Source organism: Sinocyclocheilus grahami, unplaced genomic scaffold (genome assembly GCF_001515645.1).
Source record: "Sinocyclocheilus grahami isolate Dianchi unplaced genomic scaffold, SAMN03320097.WGS_v1.1 scaffold540.1, whole genome shotgun sequence".
NCBI lineage: Eukaryota > Metazoa > Chordata > Actinopteri > Cypriniformes > Cyprinidae > Sinocyclocheilus > Sinocyclocheilus grahami.
In genome coordinates, this window is record NW_015505719.1 from 230,810 (window position 1) to 249,087 (window position 18,278).

Sequence of the window (18,278 nt, forward strand, 5' to 3'; positions counted from 1 at the left end):
AAGAAAGAAAGAAAGAAAGAAAGAAAGAAAGAAAGAAAGAAAAAGAAAGGATGGATGGATGAAAAGATGGATGGAAAGACTGAAAAACAGAAAGAAAAAAGAAAGAAAGGATGGATGGATGGAAAGAAATAAAGTAGGAAAGGAAGGAAGAAAAGTACGAAAGATAGAAAGCAAGAAAGACAGACAGAAATAAAGACAGGCAGACAGACAGACAGAAGCAAAGCAAGAAAGACAGACAGAGAGAGACAGAAGGAAAGAAAGAAAGAAAGAAAGCTCGGTCTGGTCTCATAATGGTTTAGATATCTTTCCATTAAGAGGGCCACAGCAGACAGATACAGTGTTATCTAGCTCCACATTTGATCTCTCAACACTAACAGCCCTCTGGGACAGCAGTAACTGTCACTCTGGAAGGAAGCAAATCTTCTGTGAGTCAGATGTGCATCTGTATGTGTATCTGAGGAAGTTGTTTGTTTTTCAGTCTTTGCAAAGGAAAGCAGTGTGCTTTGATACGTGTTTGAGTGTCAGCTTCTGTCATTGTGTGCACTTGTGTACCTGGCGGGAATTGCTCTCTATGTCCTGTGCCCCGGTCAGGTACCACTCAGTCAGCAGTGTGATGGAGGGTTTGGCGCTACGAAACCTCTCTAGTTCTGATTGTTCCTCATATAAGAAGTGACAGCCATCAACTGGTTTGGGCTCCACCACTCCTCTAAAGAAAAGAACACACACAGTCATCAGTGATAAACATCACCAGAAAGACTAGATTTCAACCACCACAAAAACCAATGTGATCATACCTGCACTCAGGAACTTCACACCAGTCCAGATCTCTGTGTCGGCTCTCCTCCCATGGAATCAAAGACAAACTACCCTTCTTATCCACACTAGAGATAGAGAGAGAGAGAGAGAGAGAGAACAAAAAAACTAAAGAAAGAAAGAAAAAGCACCAACAAATTATTAATATCAGTGACTAAGCAAGATTTATGCAATCAATAATGAAGCCCCAAGATGAAAAATTAACTAACAACAATTTTTGGTGGGGGTTCCCCCAAAGAAAACTGAACCTTCAGAAGATCTAAACAAGCCACTAACTAAATTATTGGTGTCATTTCAAAGAACTGAAAGAGCAAGCCCATAAATAACCAACCAACAAACTAAATAATCAACAAACAACCTAACAAACAATTTAACCACAACTTTGGTGTCTTTTCACAAAAAAACAAAACCTAAGTAGACCAAACAAGCCACTAACTAAAATTACATATGTACTTTTAAAGACAACTAAAACAGCAAGCCATTAACTAGCCAACCACCCAACAAACAACCTAGGCAACAAACTAACCACAGGTTTTGTGTCTTTTCTAAGACAACTGAAGCTTCAAGAGATCAAAACAAGCCACTAACTAAAATTATTGGTGTCCTTTCAAAGACAATTAAAACACCAAGCTAACTAAGTAACACCAAGTCAGGCCCGGTTCTACGGGGGTGCTAAGCACCCTTAGTTAAAGCTGTAGTTAAATCATAACCGATCATATCCAATTATAGCGGCATAGATAGAGGCATTGCCTCCTCTCACGTGACTTTCCACCATTCATCTCAATGAGCCTCCAGAAAAGTCATGGCACGCTTTAGGGTCTCTGTAGAAAGTCAATGGACCGAAGGGAGGCAAGCCTCCACTGTAACTTTAACTGTGGGTGTCGCTGTTGGACAGTGTTACTTTATAAAAACGAGTGACTTTTAGACTTTTAATGTCATTGTAACAACGTTCGTAGGTCGGGAAGGAGGCAGGAACCGGCGAACATTTAGACATAACTTTAATAATAAAATAAACACAAAACAGCGCGATAGCCCCTTTTATCCTTCCGGAGCTCCTCCGTGAGACTCGACCGGTGAATGGTGCAGGTGTCGCTCATTAACAATTACTCCACCGGCCTCGCTCCGTTCCCACGGCTCTCGGCCCCGCCCCTACTTGTCACAGTCATATTTAATCATATTTGCGTTGTTTTATTTTTGAAATATCGATTATTTTCTCATCCACTTTTGAGGAGAGGAGACACTGCCTCCCTTGCCTCCTCGGAGGAAACGCCCAATATATTGGATATGATCGGTTATGATTGGATGTGATTGGTTTGTGAAATCCCGCCTCTTGTTTTCGTGCGAGCTCTCGTCAGTTTTTAGTGAGCATTCAGCTTGATGAAATGAAAGATGTATCTTCGTGCCTGTGACAAAGTTTACAGGGCTTTTATGACGATGACCCGAAATAAGTTGACTATTAAAAAGAACAGCTGAACATCAGTTCAAAAATAAAAAATATTGGTAACGTTTTACAATAAGGTGTCATTTAAAGAGTTAACTAACATGAACAAACAATGAACATTTATTACAGTATTTATTAATCTTTGTTTACATTAGTTAATACAAATACAGTTGTTCATTGTTAGTTCATGTTAGTTCACAGTGCATAAACTGTTAACAAACACAACTTTTTAATAATGCATTAGTAAATGTTGAAATTAATATTAACTAAGATCAATAAATGATGTAGAAGTAGGCTATTGTTTATTCTTAGTTCATGTTAACTAAAGTAGTTAACTAATGTTAACTAATGAAACCTTATTGTAAACTGTTTCCAGAATATTGTTCAAATTGTTACTGCCTTTAGTTATTATTTTAGAATATATATATAAAAATGCATAGCCACTATGAAATGTATAATTAGTATTAAAAATATTAAACAAAAAATAATATTAATAAAATACAAAATAGAATTATATTAGTTCTCTTTTTATGTAATATTTATATATAAATATATAAAACTACCACCGCACACCACTGATATATATACAGGTGCTTCTCAATAAATTAGAATGTCATGGAAAAGTTCATTTATTTCAGTAATTCAACTCAAATTGTGAAACTCTTGTATTAAATAAATTCAATGCACACAGACTGAAGTAGTTTGTCTTTGGTTCTTTTAATTGTGATGATTTTGGCTCACATTTAACAAAAACCCACCAATTCACTACCTCAACAACGGCATATACAGTATATATGTGAAGACGAGTTCATTTGCAAAAACCAGTAACTCCATTTTTATTTTTAGAAGTTATGTTTTTTTATTGCGCATTCCAAGTAATATAAATTAAACTGCAGTTGGGTTGTTTTGATTAAGTAATAATAACTTAAACAAATACAGGTAATTTACTAAATTAAAGTTCATTGAAAGTATGTTTTTTTTTACATATTAAAGGGGTCATATGATGCTTTTTTTTAAATATGTGATTACACGCAATACACTGAGCTTTTCCCTCACCATTTAACGCGCTGCTTTTGCAAGGTTCCGTGAAAACGTTTCAGCTTTTGTTTTCCTTTTTCGCCCTGAAGAAGATATCACAGATTCATCAAGTTTGTCGAAATTATCCATCCTCGATGACTTTTAGTCAGCTTTGACGAAACTCCTCTCAGCTAGCACGTCTTCTCAAAGTGAAAGTAGCCTTGTCACCTGACCTGCATACAGCGCGCTGATTTGCTAAAATGGACTTATTGGCTTCTGTTCAAAAACAACAAGGGCGCTTGTCGCTTCTGCAGTAAAACGTGAACTCGCGATGCCTTGAAAGTAGACAAAACCGGCTTTTTTGACAAAAACGTGTTTAGGGTTCAGATCGCGCTATATGTGGAGAATAATGCACGGCAATCAGCTCATTTTTTTAAAAAGTGGCATTTATCGGTTTTTGCAAATGAACTCTTCATATATAGTTACAGCACCCTCATTAATTTAAGAAGCACCCTCAGTGATTTGATTCTGGAGCCAGGCCTGCACCAAGTAACTAACAACCTAACTTACTAACCACAATTTTGGTGCCAATTTTTTGGTGTCAAAGACAACTCTGAAACTTCCACTAACTAACCAACTAAATAACTAACCAACCCATCACAATACTTGGTGTTCTTTTAAAGGTAATTATAACTTTGAAAGCCACTACTACTACTAAAAACAAGCAACTATTCTAAAGTAGTTCTATGCTGAAATAAATTTCACAACAACACTCAAACTAAACTGTCAGAAATAACTAGCTGATTCAGAAGTTACACTGAAGAAACACATTTTAGAGATGACAAAATGCACTAGTCATCAGAGCTAATGTATCTTCTTCTGCTGAGCGAACTCTGTTAGAGGACTGAACTGGAAATGGACAAGAAGAAAATACAGTGATTTAGAGGCGAAAATGGAACAAATAACAACCTAAAAATGCGAAAACTGGATATAATTTGTCCCGTTGGCCATTTTGAAGGTTGGGAACAGAACCAAAGAGACGAAAAAGTAGGCAGTCATATTTTCTAAAGAAAATTATGATTGGTGTTTGGCAATGCAAAAAATGTAGTGGAAAATTTACAGTACTTTCTTTCCTTCATATCATGACTGAAAAACACAATTATGTTCCTCACATATACACAAACTCCTTCCCAAAGGAGACAACTTTTATTGAATAAAGCAATGTCATGCATGTGAGCACAGTTCAACAGATCGCGATCTGAGGCCTAAAACCATACAAATAAAATAAAATAGAAAAATAAAATAAAATAGAAAATGAAAATGAAAAAATAAAATAAAGTATACAAATGAAATGAAAAATAAAATACTTGAACAAAACAGAAAAACAGACCAGTTCAACAGAGGCCAGTTCTGAGGCCTAAAACCATACACAACACAACAAACTAAATAAAATGCTTGAGAAAAAAAAAAGGGGATAAGTGGGCCAAAAACTGAAAATCAAAATGCTAATTTTAAATGTGTTTAGTTTGATAAATCTGTTTAATAAATATTAGAATATTCTAATTTAAAAAGGATTATATTAAATTAACTAGAATGTTGAATTCTATCACTACATATACACAACTCTAAACCTTCTACAACAGAGTCAGTAGAAAAAAAAGTCTAAAAGAAAACTTAATTTGGCTGTGTTTCTTTCCAGCAGAGACGGCAGATGGCGAGAGACCACTGGTACGGCGAGAGTCCTGCAGCAGCGCTGTTAGCGCTCACAGGCCGGGGAGAGAAGGAAACCGGCCTCCAGCTGCTGAGCTGTGATGGATGCTCACTGCAGAGGCGACTGACCTCCATAAGAGAGCATAGGCGGCAGGAGGGCGACCGAATCCAATACACTAAATCTATTCTGTCACCCCTATTACTGGAACATTAAGGGGGGGGGGGGGGGGGGGGGGTTGCAAATACCCTTACTCTGTGTGTCTCTCTCTCTTAACACACACAAACCTGTCCACTAAATCAGCGCACTCCCATACACACACACCAAAGCATGTATAGCCACCAACCTAACAAAAACATTGCTAGATTACAATATGTACAAAACAGAGCCGCACAAGCTCTCACCGAGTCCTCATCTCAGTGTAAGCATAGGTGTAAAAGCTATTGCCTGTTTCCTCTGTTTTGATACTTTTCGTGTATATATTTAGAGTGAGCAATTACATCAGTCTTTCATGTCGGAGTTCTGAGGGCGTCAAAAGAGACAACACACTTTTGGAGTGTGTCATCGGCGAACAAGATCTGTGCGAAATCCCTAAGGAAGTCTTACCAGACGCCACAAAAGCGTTCACCGTATTAGCGCCTTCAAATCTGCAAAATCGAATTTCTTCTTGCTCAGCTATGAGGTGAAATGGAAATTAAAGCTAAACTGAAGTCTATTTTTAAGACGGCTGTCAAAAGATGCTGTTAAAAGTAATTATGAAAAATCAGTCATGTAATACTACGGATGTTACGTACAGCTGTCTGCCACTCGTGATTAATTGCTCCTTAAATACAAATCAAGCTAAACTGAGAAAGAACAAACGACACTGAAAACAGTGGCGCAGCACAAAAGTAAAAGTGTCGGGATGAACTTGCCGGTCACTTAGGTTGTTGCTGGTAACAGAGAGGTCATTGATTCAATTTCTGCAACTGTCTTGGAATATCTGATGTTTGACATTTAAGACGTCTGAGCTCAAGACATGTCTGCTCCTAAATATAATGTCTCTGTTACACATTTCTGGACTCAAATATCCGAGGTCTTTTGGAGTGAGCTCCGATATGTCTGTCCCGAAGATGTAGTCCCTGACTTTTATCACCCACTCACTTCAGGATATGGCTAGAAATCTTTCTGAAGGAGCTCACCAGGAAATAATTCTGGCTGCCAATATATGAAACTTACTGGAAACACAAACGAGAAACTAGAGTTAAATAAACAATAATACATAAGTCAATTTTACCTGCACTTTATGGACTTAGTTCAGGAAGGAATAGTTCACCCAAAAATGAACATTTTGTCATCATTTACTCACCCTCATGTCATTCCATACCTGTTTATTTATAATTTTGAACACAAAAGAAGATATTTTGAAGAACCGAACAGACGTCCATAGTAGGGAGAGAGATACTATGGAAGTCAAGGTGGACCATCAACTGTTTGATTACCAGCATTCTTCAAAATATTTTCTTTTATGTTCAACATAAGAACCAAACTCATACAGGTTTGGAACGAAATGAGGGCGAGTAAATGATGACAATTTTAATTTTTGGGTGAACCCTTTAAAATGTTTTTGTTGCTGACCAGCAATATTATACTGGTGTTTACATTAATGTTGCTATGACTAATAGTATTTCAGCTTTGATGATAATCAAATTAAACAAAGAATGCACATAACTTTTATTAAACGCCCCATCTAGGTTTGATTTATTATTAACTTGGCCATAAAGAGGGTCTTTCATCATCATTTACTGATAAATGGGGGACTTATGTGTATGTGACAGTTCAATCAATTATTTTATTTTAAAATACATACAACATAATACAGAAAATTAAAACATCAAGCTGAATAAATGTGTTAATGTTAAACTTCGAATGAAAAGTCAACTAAAATAAACATTTAATCACACATTTGATGTATTAATTTTGACAGTCATACATACTACCGTTCAAAAGTTTTTTTTTTTAATGTATTCAGCAAGGATGCATAAAATTTATCAAAGCTTTAACCAAAAATAATTTTTAAAAAAATATCACGGTTTCTGAAAAATAACTGTTTTTAAGCACCAAATCAGCATATTGGAATAATTTCTGAAGGATCATGTGACTGTGAAAACAGTGAAAATTTAACAATGGGAATGTAACAAATGGGAAAACAGCTATTTTAAATTGTAATATTTCACAATATTATTTTGCATTTATATTTTTTATAAATTCTGAAATACATGCAGGCTTTTTGAGCATAAGAGATTTAACATAAAAAGCTTACCGACCCTAAACTTTTGAACGGCTGTGTACATATCCCTTCAGTGTTTATTTTTAACATTTTTGGCCCAGAGCCTGCAGTTATTTCATAATCTTAAGGTCTCAAAGACTAAAGCGCATATGGAAAAGGTGCACTGCAAAATGTCTCATTTACATAACCAACCTGTTTTAAACTAGCACCTCATTCGGTCATACAGAAGACGGTACCTAATAACCTCTTTTAGTGGACCCGTCATCTAAAAATGACCTTTTCCAGTTAGGCTCTTTCAAAAAGATTTATGTGGCTTTTGTTTATCCTGTTCACGGTAGATCGGCATCCTCTAATAAGTAATTCTTACCCTGCCTTAGGCAGAAGGTCGGAGTACTCGTGAGGAGAGGTGGTTTCTGGGAAATTGCAGAGAACAGTGAGCCAGTGCTGGAGCAGCTCAGAGCCGTGGTAAGTGAGGAGAATATCCAACGCTTGCACGTTGCTCTCCTAAGAGAGAGAAAGAGACGAGAGGAACAAGATTGATAGAGATAAATAATTAATAGATGATTTTTTTGAAACCGAACTAACTACGGACAGCTTTATACTCTGCAGCAATGTTTCCCACATTACAAACCCCCAGAAGCCTTTGCATTGGGCAGGTGGCCATATTTCAGACATCTACACTTTAAAATACTCACAGAATAAGGAGGGAATCCATATTTTACGCCACACACTAGCAAGGGCGCACAAACTTATCCACTATAACTCACGCCGCGGGACCCCATTACAGATGCTCGCGTCATTGGATGAAGAACAAAGGAAGAGAGATTTACTCTTGCGTACGTTCTTGCTGACAGAACAATATTCTGATTGCGGAACTTCTTGGAAAAACTGAGCATCAAATCGCTGCTCTGCCGCATGAGGTCCACCCAGAATCACCTGAAGAATAGTGATGAAAAAAGAAGGATTAGAGACAGAGAGAAAGAAAGCAAAACAAGCATGAGAGTTCAGGAGCGGGTCTCGCACGTATACGCCGGAGGTAAATCCTCCTAGTCCACACCACTGGCATTTATCGCTTTGACATTTACAATTACAGCCTTTAAGTCGACAGGGCCTCCATGTGTATGTGTGTGCACGTGTGTGTTTAATGTCTCAGAGGTCTGCTTACATTCAGAACTATTCCCATAGAAATCAATTACAGATGAAGACACTGACAAAGGCCATCCATCACAATACGAGCAGGACATTAACTATGCGATAGGATGAAATGACGACACTCTCCTGCTGATGACTTTTAAATTGAAACAAAGCTTTACGCTATGAAGTCGTTCACACATTGATCATTTTATTCAGAAAATGGTGAGATGAAATGACTAAGATTTTTTAAATGACTATCTAAAATCCTAGTCACGCCATTCACTGTGGGTTTATGGTTTCAGGATGATCAAAGTTACTTCGGAAGGCGGTCTGTATCATTTTACTACCAATTTATAACTGACCAACATGCTATATCTGCAATAAAATTGTTGTAATGTAGAAATAATCAGGCTGTTTTTGCTACTGTGCCTTTAAGACTTCTATATGGAAATTACCTTGGTTATAATTGTCTAACCTTCACATACAAGCATAAATCACATCAAGGGATTGAAATGACAGCAGCTGAATACTAAATAGGTGTTGTTGACGGGGTCTAAAATTAACTATCTGCCAAAAGTGGGTGAACTGAGAAAATGTACTGAACATAAATATTTATCCAGACATGAAACATATATACAATAGAATATTTTTATTAGAGATGCACCGATCGACCGGCCAGGGACCGGAATTAGCCGGTTTTCCGCATGATTCCGCATGTCAGTCTGCCGGTTCCGAGCTGACTGTTTTGACGTCACACACTTACGTTAAAATTAAGTGATTTACAGTTTAGACACAATATTGACTGTTTTTGCTCAATTTCGCTGATGAAAATAGTTCCAATCAAAGCCACAGCAGAACTGTTTTGTGTCTCCGAGCAACACAGCGGTGGTTCGTTACTGAATGAATCCACGTTTTTTCAATGATTCAGTAATCCATTCATTAAGACAGTAGTCACTTGCCTTGTTTCTGAATGAATTATCCATTTGAACTAATCTGTTGAATGAAGGACTAAATGACTCACTCATTCAAACGGTCATTTGCCGCCACCTACTGGTTTGGTTTCATATTTAAAACTATCATTGCATTTTCCCCAACATTTCTTATTTGTTTAAAAATATTTAAAACATTAATCTTATAAAATTCTTTATGCATTCAAAAGTTTGCAGTATAAATGCATTTATGGCACCTCAGCTTTATCAAACAGTCTGTGTAAATACATATAATGTCACTTTAGATACAGCTTCTGTGTTTCCTGCAGTGGAAAAATGAATTTTGTTGATACGGATTTCATTTGAACGGTAACAGCTCTACAGTTTCTTCTTATTCTAACTGAATTAATTAAAAACAATGTAAGAATTTGATGCGAAAGATTACATTTAATAAGGTTAGTGAAAATGACAATTTAAGAAACAGTGGGAAATTACATCTGTTTTGTTAAATAGTACAGCAACTCCTTTTCAGTTAATTGTTATTTCTACCTTTTTTCTATTCACAGAGCACTTTATTTTGAGAGTTATTTAAGTGAGAGAACATCTGTAACTTTGTCCAGATTGGGGGAATTGTAATTTTTAATATTTTTTAATTATGTAAATATTGTTTTTGCATTTAAAAAAAGTATAGATTTTTGTTTGTATATGCTGTCAATTATAGTTTTTAGAAAGAAAATCGGAATCTGCAAAAATCGGTATCGGCAGGTCACACTTACAAAAAAAAAAAAACGGAAATCAGAATCGGCCAAGAAAATTGCAATTGGTGCATCTCTAATTTTTATTTGTTTATTTATTTTTACACACACACACTATTTTAGAAACACTCGGACTGGTGGCTTAATGCCCTTTAAAAAGCTGTTATTAATCTTTTTTTTGTTTTAATTTCCTGTTAAAATATCTAAAATCCATTTGAAACATTATGCAGTTGGTATTTAGTTGAGAAGCAATAATGAGTAATATGTCTGTGCACAGGCAGATTTTTTTTTATAAACAAGTAAAAAAGGTGAAAGTCACCAGTACATTATAACAAAATGCAGTTATATTCAAAACATATCTTATGCAGTGGTTCTCAAGTCAATTTATTATTATATTTTTTTATATTTTCTCCTGAAAAACAAAAAGTCAAAAAAAAAAACGAATTAAAAACTCATTAAGCAGTCCTTTTTTGTAGTGTGTGTTGCCACAGAGTTTTGAAGAGGAAAAAAACATACTAGAGGGATCAGAGCGATAAATTGGAGTATAGGTTAGATATGATATTATGTAAATTAGGGTAGTATAAAGTGCTACCAGCTTAGTTTCCCAAAACGGTCTATTTGGACTGGGGAGGAAGAACAAAGAAAATCCTGTTCTCCATAATATATCTTTTTTAAACCCAAATTGGTTTCTATTAAAGCCAGATTCTGGAATTTAAAGCTTTATTGAATACAAAAGTATCGTTTTTGGGAAAGTGTAACCTCACAAGTGGCCAAGCGGTCCAGATAGCAGAGAAGCTTCAATCTACTTCTGCAGAGCTCCTTCTGCTCTAGAGTCAGTCTGGAAGAGCATGAGATCAACAGGATTAAACATGCAAACACAGTCTTATCTGGAGCTTATCAGCATCCATCCAACTCAGAGAGCCACCGCTAATATCCATGAAAAAGGTGTAATGAAATAAGGCTTCACACACTCTGGGGGAGGGGTGGAGGATTTGACAGGCATGTGCGTAGAGGCTTACAGATGTAATGAAAGCCATTACAAGGAAATACAGATGAATGGGACGATTTAAGATTGAAGAAAAAAAGAGGGTATAAACAGAGGGAGAACAGTGCTGAAAGGGAACAGTGCTGAAAGGGTAGTGAGCCATTATAGACCCAGATTAGGTCATCAAAGACAGCCTAATGTGAGGCGACCGCTGCCTGATTGCCTGGATGCCCATGCGAGCGTGCGCGTGTATCAGTCAGCATGAGAATCCACAGAAGGCAATTACAATCTCATCTCATTCTCTCTGCATTACTGCGGAAACCTGAGCATCCTGTTGTATGTGAATGAGACCCGCACACGAGCACAGATCATTGGACTGGGGGAGAATATTGAACTGCAGGATGCTATCGCAAAGCAAACATGATAAAAGAAGATTGAAAGGATAGCCTATGCATAACCACACTCGCTCGTGGACGCTTAGCGCACATCTATCGCCGGCTGCCACACGCTAGAGCAATTCTATTCCAGTCATACCGATTGTAATGAAACTAAAGCAGAATTCAATGGCGTGTCAACGGTTTATGGATAGCCTGACTGTAGAAGCAGCATTTTAAAAGCGCACTGAATCGGCATGCAGCTGTCAGTTCACCTAACAACTAGTGTGATGAAGGTCGCTCGTATTTAAAAGTGTCAAAACGCAACATACACCTAACACTGACATGGTCAAACTTGAAAAAAAGGAAAAAAACTATAATAACCATTTAAGAACTTGTACAAGTAACAGTCAATAGAATGATTGCAAAGCAGGCTGGTTTATGAGAAGAGAAAAGAAATAGGCTATTGATTTGTCACAGTTTTGAGAAAAAAAAAAACTAAAAAGAGGCACTGGTTTAGTAATAGCTAACATTCCTAACTAATACATGATGCTTTTTTTTTTTTTTTTTCAAATTTAGACCAATGTTTCAACAAAACAAGGATTAAAAAGTCCTTAAATACAGGGTTTTAATCACAAAAACTATTTTAAACACCACATCAATAACGCAATTAACAAGATGCATGCAAATTGACATCAACATCTAAGGTGCCACTGATGCGATGCATCATTTCATTTCAAGCAACACTGCATTTTTGCCTCAGAGCCCCTTTAACTCAGCAGTTTGAGGCTCTTCTGTCTTTGTGGCCTCAAATTTAAGACAATATCTATTATTTATATGCAATATATGATATTTAAGGCTTTTTAATTTGTAATAAAAAAATATAGATGACTTCAAACGTTTAATTCTTATTTAAATGAGAGCTAGAGGAGGTGTAAGCCCAAATAAAGTGGGAGAAATGGTGTGACAATAAACAATAAAGATGGATATATCAAAACACCAATCAGCATGCAAATTGTTGTAAAAAGGAAATGGCCAATTGCAGCCAAGTAGGTACATTTACGATGAATACTGAACGGTCAGTCTGATGAAGTGTATTTTATGCACTACTGGCACCATCAAATGTTTACAAACAGGTCCTGCTTCTGGCAAAAGCATTTTCATATATTGTTCCAGCTTATCAAAAAAAATTACACTGCCTTCAAAGTGCACCTGGAAAACTTGTTTCTCCAAATCAGCCATTCGTTATTACAACATGACATGCATTCAAGTCAGAAACATAATAGGGGGAAAATACAAAAGAAACACTTTGTGAACAATAAACCTAAATAACTACATATGAGATCAAACTGATGAAAACTGTTCATTTATATAACTTATTTTTACATAGTATTTAACAAAAAAAGTAAACCCTGAAAGTTGAGTGATTAACTTAACACTTGTTGTCTATAAGCCAATCCGTACACTGCACCATTAAAATTACTGAAATAAAGCATGTATATATAAAAAAAGAATTCATATTCAAAATCATTCAATAGTGCAATAATCAAAGTATACAGATTAGAGCTATGTATTATTATAAATTAATATATGTAATTTTATATAGATCTGTATTTCCGCAACAACACTACAATTTGTCTATCATCTAGAACAGTGGTTCCCAAACCTGTCCTGGAGGCCTCCCTGCCCTGCACCTTTTGTATGTCTCCCTTATCTAACACACCTGATTCCACTCATTAGCTCATTAGTAGAGACTGCAAGAACTAAACTGGGTGTGTCTGATTAGGGAGACATACAAAATGTGCAGGGCAGGGGGTCCTCCAGGACAGGTTTGGGAACCACTGATCTAGAATTATGATATTTTGGGCTCCACTTGACTAGTTTCATAGTTTCAGTAATATAATGTGCTTGTGACACGTAATTTAAATTATATTGACATTTTCTTCATTAAGGCTCAATAAAATTGGATTATTATGCTCATAATATAAAAGCAAAGAGAAGACAAATGTTGTATTAAAATGCAAAACAGAAGCATTGTCCCCATTTTATATTTTATTTTATCCACCTTTTTCTTGTCATAAAAATGGGTGCGGCCATTTGTAATTTCTATGGGTCTGGCTTCCGGTCTCATCTGCGTCCACTCCGTCCAGCTGTTTTTAGCTGAACAAAACAGTTCGTTTTGCTGCTTGATATTGAAAGTTGGTGTGTCTTATCGTATTATTTTAATGTATTATCTTAATTATGAACACACTGGGTTGTAGTGCAAACAGTTTTACCGTTTACTGCACATTGTTATTCTCCTCGTTATTTACCTATAGCGGCTAATGAACCGGAAGTCTCACCCATAGGCTTACTTCCGCGTTGAAGAAAAAGGTGGATAAATAAGGTTTAAAATAGGCACCACACATAAGCCTGAAATGATCTCGAAAACTACTGCATGTTTGAAAGGAGTATGCAGCTGAATTAACTGCAGGCAGTGTCATTTTCAACAGAGTGAAAAATCACTGTGAGACTGAAGCCTGATTGACAGGCAGACATTGTTAAGGGGAATCACTATCAAAATATGCAGTGTAGCTGTGATGGTGAAAGGAGGGAGGAGCATTGAACTTTCTCTAACACACACACACACCTTCAACGAAACCCAGCGATCTGATCGATACTACCCCATTGCTATAATGGTGGCGTAGTTAAAAAGAAGTTAACAGAATGATGATTGTGTTTTTTTGCCGTTGCATTACCACAGCTGAACGTCGGGAGAAATTGAAGTACACCCCATTAGAGTCGTTCTCTCTTTCTCAATGTTGATGTGCCTGTCTATTTTCTCTTTCTGTCACTCTTTATCTTCCTTCTTCATCGCTTTTATCTCTTTTGCTCTCTAAAAGCTTGTTTCTCTTTTTCCTTCCATCTCGGCATTATTTCTCCATTTTTCATCGGTTTTCTCTCGGTCAATCACTATTTCTCCCTCGATGGAGTGAAAAGGACATCATGCATCATACACAGAGACAGACACTCATAAACAGCCATATTAACACGCACATTAAATATGCTGACTGCATACAAACAAACAGCCTGAGGAGTAAACACACAAACACACACTCTGGTGTCAGACCGCTGGCGGAAACGTACAGTAATTAAGTGCAAATTAGATACAGTTCTGTGTGATATGCATGGAGAGCGTGTGTGTACGTGTTTAACTGAGTTACTCTATGAAAAATGAGGCAATTTTGTCTGTGTGTAAACAAGTGTGTTTTGATTAGTGCAGTGTTTACAGCAAATGTTAGCCAATTTACGATTTTTTTTGTCTATATCTTCCTCCCTATCGAGTGTGTGAGCGTTCATAATTTGTGTTCACCGAGGGCTCTTTCATTAAAGGCCTCTTGGGCAAAGCACAACAGAGGCATAAATTACCTTTTGCAGATTAGAAATAAATCTATAAACGGCTTTAATTTTATCCTGCTCCTCTTCCTCTCGCTTCTCTTTATCTGTCTCCCGCTCTTTCTCTCCCTTCCCATCTGTGCTGTCTCCAAGATCTCTTCCACTGAATTTAACTTCCTCATGAGCTTTATGAGAACATCTACAAGGAGTGGGTCACGTCCAACAACCAACTACTGCATTACTGAGGTCGACTAGTTTATCTGTATTTTTTTCTTTCTTTTTATCATTATATTTTAGCGGTGGTGCTTTAATTAGTGCGCTGAGAGCACGCTGTGCTTTAGCTCTTGGGCAGATTGCATGGTAAAACTATTCAGGATAATTCAAAAAGTTATTAAGTTAAAAATAGTCCAGCTTTTAAACATGCCATGTAATCAAATTTGGAGTTTTGTGGCTTTTAGTACATGACTATCAGTTTTGTGACTACTGTATGTGCTAGCGCAGGGGTTTTTAAACTACGGTCCGAGGATCCCACAAAGGGTATATGGGGGCAAAAAGTATTTTACAAAATATATTTTTTGGATAACTAAGTTTATAAATTTAAATTCACTCAAATAGTGGACAGAAAAAATATATAGGCAATATATGCGGTAATACATAATTAGAATATACTATATACATAAAAAGAAATATTTTCCAGTGAACATTTAAATAGTTTTGTTTGATTTAATACTGTGACAAATTAAAAGGCAATTGTTTGTTAAATTATTAATTAACTATTTGTGGAAACAACATGCCTACAGTATATTGTTTTTGTTTTGTTTTTGTTTTGTTTTTGGGAGGGGGGGTCATCTGAAACCCTGCACTCCCAAAAGTTGGCAAAATAAGTAATTCTTTTTAAATTATGATTTTTTTTTAAATATATGTATATATGTGACCCTGGACCACAAAACCAGTCATAAGGGTCAATTTTTTTAAATGGAGATTTATACAGAATCTGAAAGCTGAATAAATAAGCTTTCCATTGATGTATGGTTTGTTAGGATAGAACAATATTTGATCGATAAACAACTATTTGAATATCTGGAATCTGAGGGTGCAAAAAAAATCTAAATATTGAGAAAATCGCCTTTAAGGTTGTCCAAATTAATTGTCCTTAGCAATGCATATTACTAATCAAAAATTAAGTTTTGATACATTTATGGTAGGAAATTTACAAAATATCCTCATGGAACATGATCTTTACTTAATATCCTAATGATTTGGCATAAAAGAAAAATCAATAATTTGTGACCCATACAATGTTTTGTTGGCTATTGCTACAAATACAGGTGCATCTCAATAAATTAGAATGAAAACACTTTTTGATATACCATTTAAAAAAAATAAAAATCAGGTAGCCCATCTGAATGAGGACATTTAGGCTATCCATCTAATAGTAGCCTACCAAAATCTTATTAACAGTAGAAGTTAAATCTTACTGTAGGCTAGTCTTCAAATCTGGGTACTGTCTTACATTTAAAAACACAAAGGGAGTTTGGTCCCATCAGGCTAACGTGACAGTCACGACTCATGCAGCTGTAAGGTTTTCTTATTCTTTTGTTTTTACTGGCGATCTTTACAACACGCATTACATTACGTATTTCATGGCACACTCGTTTATGTGTATTTGGCGCCACCTATTGTTGTGGGTGTATTATTGACATGTCAAAGTCTAGACCCTGAATATAAGACGACCACGTTTTTTCAGATGTATTTCCAAGAAAAAAACATCGTCTTATATTCGGGTCAATACGGTATATATATATGGTTAACATACAGCCAAAGAGGAGATCTGTAGATATGTGTTAGGATGGGTCACACACCTGCCCTGGTCTTCTCCATCACCGATGGCGATCAATGCTTCAAGGTCGGTTCCTTTCAGGCCGTACTGCAGGAGCTCTTTGGCCGCGTCCACATTCTCTGGAACCCGCTCCACACACTCATGCAGGACCCATGATCTTTTCTTTATCTTACTCTGTGGAAAAAAGAAAAATTTAAGAACTACTCATACTAAGCACTCATTTTGGTCACAAAAAAGAATGCATGGCTAGGGAACCCTACACTTCAAGTACAAACAAAGAATAAATAAATAATTAAAATAAATGTACAAGTTTGCATTAAATAAAAAGAACAACTACAGTGGGGGAAAATGCTTGTGATTTGAATGGGTTGTTTGCATTGCAAAATGTTTTTGTTACAAATACTGTGGTTAAGGATCGACTTTTACCAAGTAGTCCTGAATGGAAGCGATGCTGACTGTAGATTTTCTCACCTTTCTCTGATAGACAAGATCAGAATCCAGACCATATGCTTGAGCAAGAGAGAGAGCCTCTCCATACTCCTCGTTATCAATCTGTGAACACACACACACACACACACAAATCACCAGTTAAACTTCTACTGAAAGTCCTCAGTCTTATTAATGGTCCATCTAAGACTCATGGACCTGTTAATATTACAGCAATAAAGTAAATCTATTAGGAGCTGAGGTATCTCACAAAATGTTGTTTTGTTACTTTGAGGTTGACATCTTCATGCGGTTTCCTGTCTGAATCCCTCCTGCATTCATCTTCCTCTCTCACTTTCATTCCACACTCGGAAGGTTTTGTGAAGCGACTATATGTAAAAGGCTAAGCTCATGAATATTAATGAACTTGTGCTGATGTTGCTAGGTACTGTTCAAGGTCTACGTAATCTTTGTAGATCATCTGCTCATGTTACATGAATTGATATTCTTGTGAAAACCCTTAACCTTTATTTATAATGTGCAACATGAAGGTGAGTTTGTTTGATATTTAAAATGTCATACCAGCTTCTTTGGCTATTTTCAAGGCGAAAACCATACTTGAGATAAACCAACCTGAGAATGAAATAGAACCTAAAGATATTTCAAACTAGTGGTCGACCGATATGGGTTTTTTGACAGCTGATGCCGATATCTTGGAAAGCAGGGTGGCCGATGGCCGATATAAAGCCGATATAATTTTATTTATATTTAAGAAATTTGAAATCATTTGAAAATGGATTAAAAATAATTGTGTAAAATAAACATACTTATACTTTAGAAGACAAAGTATTTTTCACAAATAAATAAATATTTAATAAAAATCAAATTAAAAAGGAAGTAAACAGGGTAACCAACCGGGCACTCAGTATTCTGGGAAGTTCGTGTGAATCATTTTTTTTTTTCAAATAAAGCCAAGATAACACTCATTTTACATACAGCACGCAATGAAAATGACATGAATATGACAGTGGGCAACTGCATAAAGCGCAGCATAATTTTAAATCACTAGTTTAAAGTTTGTTGATCGCGCATCTCCAGTGAAGCTGAACTCTCCCTCCTGTCAGCATTCAATTTGCACGGATCGACCGTCACCCAGAAAACACGTGATCATGCAGGATACAAATGCACACTTCACAAGATCTCAACTAGATT

General features: G+C 36.3%; 1 pseudogene; it reads right to left on the minus strand.

Annotated features, from left to right (window-relative positions):
- The window catches only part of LOC107555605 (neuroblastoma-amplified sequence-like), a 197,259-nt pseudogene that overhangs the window by 159,597 nt on the left and 19,384 nt on the right, over positions 1 to 18,278 (minus strand).